Genomic DNA, 6,219 nt, shown 5'->3' on the forward strand with positions numbered 1-6,219 from the left:
TTTTCTGATTTTAGACCCTTAACAGATATACGATTTGCAAACATCTTCTCCCTATCTGTGCATTGTCTTTTGAAAAAAGGTTTTAATTTTGATGAAGTCCAATTTATCTATTTTTTTCTTTAGTTGCTTGTGATTTTGGTTTCATAGCTAAGAAACCACTTCCCAATCCAGGGTCAAGTACATGTACACCTATGTTTTCTTCAAAGAGTTTCATAGTTTTAGTTCTTACATTAGGGCTCTCATGGATTTTGAGTTAACTGTTGTATATGGTGCGAGGGAAGGGCCCTCATTTCGTCTCAGTTTTTTTTTTTTACTTTATTAAAATACTTTTTATTCCACATGTATATTTTTGTCTCCCCACCATTTCCATGTCTGACCACCACTACCATGTCCTATCATAACATTCCATACATACTTAAAACCAAGCAAAGGGTGGAGCTCCATCTTTAATAACTACAGGCATTTTGGACAACACATTCTTGGCAATGGTATCTGGACAACATTTATCAAACACGGTAGGGAAAATTCTCACTCTGCATTATAAAAAGGACAGCCAGATATCAACTGTTACAGAAATGAAATAAGACGGAAAATTTTTAACAAATTGTTTATAAACTATTTTCTTAAAGAGACTTCCTTCATTGCCAGAGATCTTGAATAGCCTCCTGGTCAGTTATCCGGAAGCAATTCTTCACATAATTAATGAACTTGGCTTCCACTTTGGGAAGAGAACCACCTTTTTCTATACTTGCTTGCATTTTTGCTTTAATGTCTTCTACAGAACTAGGTCCTTTTGGTGTTTTAGGAGTTTTTTCCTGTCTTTTGAAGGATTCTTGTCCTTTTGATCTTGGTGTTGATGATGGTTTTGAGTCTTTTCCATTCTGATTTGACTTTTGTGCATTTTTGGCTGGAGTATCGCGTATAGATTTCTTCACTGGCACCTTTTCTTCAGTTTCCTTATCATCGAAATCATCATCATCATCATCATCTTCATCATCTTCATCAGCAGCAAGTTTTACTTTTTTCTGTGGAACCTTGCCACCTCCAGGGGCAGACTGCTTTCCAGACATACGTAAGAGTTTCACATCCTCCTCCTCCTCATCTTCTGACTCTGCATCTTCCTCCACAGCTACTAAGTGCTGTCCACTGATATGCACTGGCCCTGAACCACATTTCAATCGTAAGACCACTGGTGGTGTTATTTCAAAGCCCCCAAGGGAAACCGTTGGCTGTACAGACATTTTCAAAGTTGCCAGTGTTACTTTAATTGGACTGCCTTCGTAATTCATTGCCTGTGCTTCAACAATGTGCAACTCATCCTTTGCACCAGCTCCTAAACTGACCGTTCCTAAAGATAACTGGTGTTCATTTTCATCATTATCCACCTTAAAGTGATAATCTTTGTCGGCCTTTAGTTCACAACCGAAAAGACAGTTCTGGGGCCTCAGGGGGCTCATGTCCATGTTCATCGAATCTTCCATCGGGTGGCGACACGCACTTAGGTGGAAGAGAAGGCGGACGGAGATAAACGACCACTGCTCAAAAGAACAGCCACCCAGGACGGACTCACACCAGGCTTGTCTCAGTTTTAAAAGGAGCAGTATATTAATGCTCACCATCTATACTTATGTCAATGTCTGTCTAGTTATTTGGTTGTTTCAAGCACATTAACTAATGCAATTCTTCAGAAAGAGACAAGACCCTCTAAATTTTTGTACATTGATGATAGTCATAGTTTTGCTCTTGTTGCCCAGGCTGGAGTGCAATGGCGCGATCTCGGCTCACCGCAACCTTTGCCTCCTGGGTTCAAGCAATTCTCCTGCCTCAGCCTCCCAAGTAGCTGGGACTACAGGTGCGTGCCACCATGCGCAGCTAATTTTTGTATTTTTAGTAGAGACGGGGTTTCACCACGTTGACTGGAATGGCCTGGATCTCCTGACCTTGTGATTTACCTGCCTTGACATCCCAAAGTGCTGGGATTACAGGTATGAGCCACCGCGCCCGGCCCTGAATCCTTTCTTTTTAAAAATTGTTATTATTATTTTTTAAGTTCCAGGGTACATATGTAGGATGTGCAGGTTTGTTACATAGGTAAATGTCTGCCGTGGTGATTTGCTGCACCCATTAACCCATTCCCTAGGTATTAAGCCCAGCATGTATTAGCTCTTTTCCCTAATGCTCTTTCCCAATTGCCCTCCGCTGACAGGCCCCGGTAAGTGCTGCTCCCCTCCCTGTGTCCATATGTTCTCATTGTTCAGCTCCCATTTATAAGTAGGAACACATATGTTTGGTTTTCTGTTCCTGCATTAGTTTGCTGAGGGTAATGGCTTTCAGCTTCATCCATGTCCCTGCAAAGAACATGATCTTGTTCCTTTTTATGGCTGCCTAGTATTCCATGGTGTATATGTACCACATTTTAAAAATCCAATCTATCTGTATCCTTTCTACTTGAAATTTAGTTTTAGTGGATATAAAACCTTTGAGTAATATTTTCTTTTCTTGTTTTTCCTTAAAATGCTTCCACATTGTTTTTCTGGCATAATGAATTATTGTCCAGTATTTTATTTCCCTCTTAAGTCACCTGGTCTTTTTGCCTTGATCCCCCAAAATATCTTCTTTTTCTTCAGAGCTCAGAAATTTTATTCCAATATATTTTGGTCATGACCATTCTGGTTTGATATTGTCTGGTACAGAGTATTGTCCTTTAATATGCAGTTTCAAATCTTTTTTAAAATGCAGAATTATTTTCTTGAGTGACAGTTCTTAGTATTTGTTTTGTTCCTTTGCTTTGGTTTCCCTTTTCAGGAACTCCTTTCAGCCACATGTTGGATCTTCTTTAAAACTCTTCAAATATGCCACTGTCTGAAATCTTTTCTATCTCTTTAATTTTTTTATGATCTTAAAAGTTTTCCTCCTTTTTGCCTTCTACTGCTCCTCAGGTTTTTATTTATTGTGTTTATTCACTCTTGTACTGCTTTTTGTTTAGTCATTGTTTAGTCTTTTTTCATTTCTGTTTTACATGTAAGTCCATCCATGATTAATTTTCAATACATTGTTGTATAACGTGTGAAGTTTAAATAGAAGTTGTTATTTATTTGGCTTTGCTTATTGATGTCCAATTGCTCTAATACCATTTGTTGAAAAGGTTCTTTTCCTCCTGTATTGAGTTGCTTTGCACCTTTGTCAGAAATCATTTAGCCAGCCTGGCCAACATGGTAAAACCCCATCTCTACTAAAAATACAAAAAATTAGTCAGCCGTGGTGCTCCATGCCTGTAGTCCCAGCTACTTGGTGGGGGGCTGAAGTATGAGAATCTCTTGAACCCAGGAGGCAGAGGTTGCAGTGAGCTGAGATTGTGCCACTGCACTCCAGCCTGGGCAACATAGCGATACTCCATCTCAAAAAGAAAAAAGGCAATCAGCATATTTTGGGGGTCTATTTCTGGGTTCTATATTGAATTGCATGAACTATGTGTCTATCCTTCTGCCAACACTAAAATATATTGATTATCTCTACAGTAAGATTTAATATCAAGTAATTACTCCCACTTAATTCTTTTCTCAGATTATTTTAGCTATTCTAGAGCTTGTGCCTTTTTGCATACATTTAAAAATAAATTTACCTATGTCTTTTTAAAAAAAACACCTTTCTTGGATTTTGATAGGAATTACAGTAAACCTGTCAGGAAATTTGGGGAGAATTTACATCTTTACTACATCAACTCTTGCAATCCATGAATACAGTATGTCTCTCCATTTGTTTAGGAGTTTTAAAAAAATTTCATCATTGTGGTGATTAATTTTATGTGTCTTTACTGGGCCACAGTACCCAGATATTTGGTCAAATATTATTTTGGGTGTTTCCGTGCTTATGGATGAGATGGAAATTTAACTCAGTGGACTCTGAGTGAAGCCAATTCCCCTCCATAATGTGGATGGCCCTCACTCATCTAATCCGCTGAAGGCCTTACTAGAGCAAAGTTACAGTTTAGATCTATTTTGTGGTTATGTGTTTCTGGTGTGCTCTCATTGTCTATAGGGATGTTACTATATTTCTTATTGTCTTTTTTGAATATCCTTCTTAAGAATCTAATTATACTTAATCCCTACAAGAAAAGAGTAGAAAAGGGATTTCCACATCCTTTCCAGGTTAGGGGATCATTATAATCAAATCTGAAATCTCCTAGAAAGTTGTTTTTGTTTAGACCCCACACTTACATTGCCAAATGATTTCTGCAATTTCATTACTTGGTCTGCTTATTCTAAAGATATTGAACTAATGATATAACTAGAAGACTAAAACTAATAAAGGTATTACAATAATGACTATTGAATTATAGGTAGTAATTAGCCCATAAGAAATATGAGGTCTGGTGCAAGGTCTTATTGATCTTTACATGGCTTAAGGTAATGTCTTGTATATTATTTCACTCAATAGATATTTATAGAATAGATGGATTAAATAAGGAGGAACATTTTAAATTCTTTCTTAAGAAAGACATCAATATAAAAAGACTTACTATAGCTTTTATTCTAATACGGTGTTATTATGTACACTCTGGGAAATTCAAGAAATACCCATTGTGAAGTCTCTTCTCAAAGTTATTATACCATATTTGAGGAAACAGCTTAATTTCTTTTGCCTTATGCTGACCTAGAAGATGGCTCACAGATACTAAGCCACCTCTGCTGAACATGTGTACGCTGCTCTTAGTCTATGAATGGTGTTCGATCTCACCCTTTCTCCTATTTTGGTTCAGTCTGGCATTTTGAGGTTCTAATCTGACTTTGTCTTCTGGAATGTAGACCCTGTGGGTCTAACTTTCCCTGTGATCTTTTCCAGCATAACTTGTTCTGCTATTAGGCCAGGGGAAGCTAGACCTAAAGGGAGTACCTTCAGATAGAAGTGCTGACACAATAATAGAAAAATAACTGGCACTTAGTGTTTGCTGTACGCCAGGTGCTGCTCTAAGAACCCTAGATAAACGAAATCATCTAATCCTCACAAGAAATTTACAAGGTAGGTATTATTATGACGCATTAGGAATTGAAGCTGGGGTTTTTACTAAGGCAGTGTGACACCAACATGTGTGCCCTAACCATTCTGCTGCCCTGACTTTTTGATGTGAGAGAAGAGCTAATGGAGAGATAAAATTTGCACAGGTAATGAAGAAGGTCATTCTCACCAGGAGTGACCCATTACTCTCCAGAAGCTTAGAAACCAAAGGCCAGGCTCAGTGTGGTGGCTCACGCCTGTAATCCTAGCACTTTGGGAGGCTGAGGTGGGCTGATTGCCTGAGCTCAAAAGTTCGAGACCAGTCTGGCCAACATGGAAAAACCCCACCTCTACTAAAAATACAAAAAATTAGCATGGGTAGTGGTAGGCGCCTGCAGTCCCAACAACTCTGGAGGCTGAGGCACGAGAATTGCTTGAATCTGGGAGGCGGAGGTTGCAGTGAGCCTAGATTGCACCACTGTGCTCCAGCCTGGGTGACAGAGCAAGATTCTGTCTCAACAAAAATAAAGAAAGAAAGAAGGAAAGAAAGAAAGAGAAAGAAGGAAGGAAGGAAAGAATAGAAAGAAATGAAAGGCCAGTATTTTGCTGGAGCAGAGGATTAGAGAAACATGTTGGAGAGAGTGAAGTTGGTTTTGTCGAATGGTCCAGGTTACCACTGAGCATATATCTAGCTCGCATGCATGAAAAAAGCTAACACATGCCCTATGAATTATGTCTCAGCAATCTGCTGCTGCTCTTGCTGTTGCTGTAAAAAAGGTTGAGGCCAATCACATCATCGACACCAAAAATGAGCGCGTCCTAATGCTTATTTCTCTAAGAGACTTTCCATTTATCCACAGGCAGAATATTTTACTTTTGTTTTTCACTAAAAAAGTGAAGGAGTTGTGGTTGAAGGTGACTCTCATACTTTGGAGCCAAATGATAAATTTTACTCCATTATCTTCTGTTCAGTTGATGGATGACAATTATCAAATCTCATGTGGCCTGACTCATGATTTTCATAGTTTTTCCCTAAAGGCAAAATGTTTCTTTCATGTATAAGTTTGAGTCTGAGCATATGAATAACTGCTTATTCTAATGAAACCATTAGAATGCATAGGTTTCTAATAACCTGATTTAATGGTGCTAGTTGAGTTAACTTAAGTGGAACTTATCTCTTAGCCTCATTGCCCTCCTTGGATAATCCAGTCATTTACTTCTTAG

General features: G+C 38.6%; 1 pseudogene across 1 annotated transcript; it reads right to left on the reverse strand.

Moving 5' to 3' along the window:
- Positions 1-476: 476 nt before the first annotated feature.
- LOC116537663 lies at positions 477-1,582 on the reverse strand (annotated as a pseudogene). The gene has a single exon (XR_004263244.1). The product of XR_004263244.1 is annotated as a nucleophosmin pseudogene (transcript).
- Between the last annotated feature and the right edge of the window lie 4,637 nt (positions 1,583-6,219).

The sequence above is a fragment of the Sapajus apella genome, unplaced genomic scaffold, assembly GCF_009761245.1.
Source record: "Sapajus apella isolate SASKATOON/1434 unplaced genomic scaffold, GSC_monkey_1.0 scaffold113, whole genome shotgun sequence".
NCBI lineage: Eukaryota > Metazoa > Chordata > Mammalia > Primates > Cebidae > Sapajus > Sapajus apella.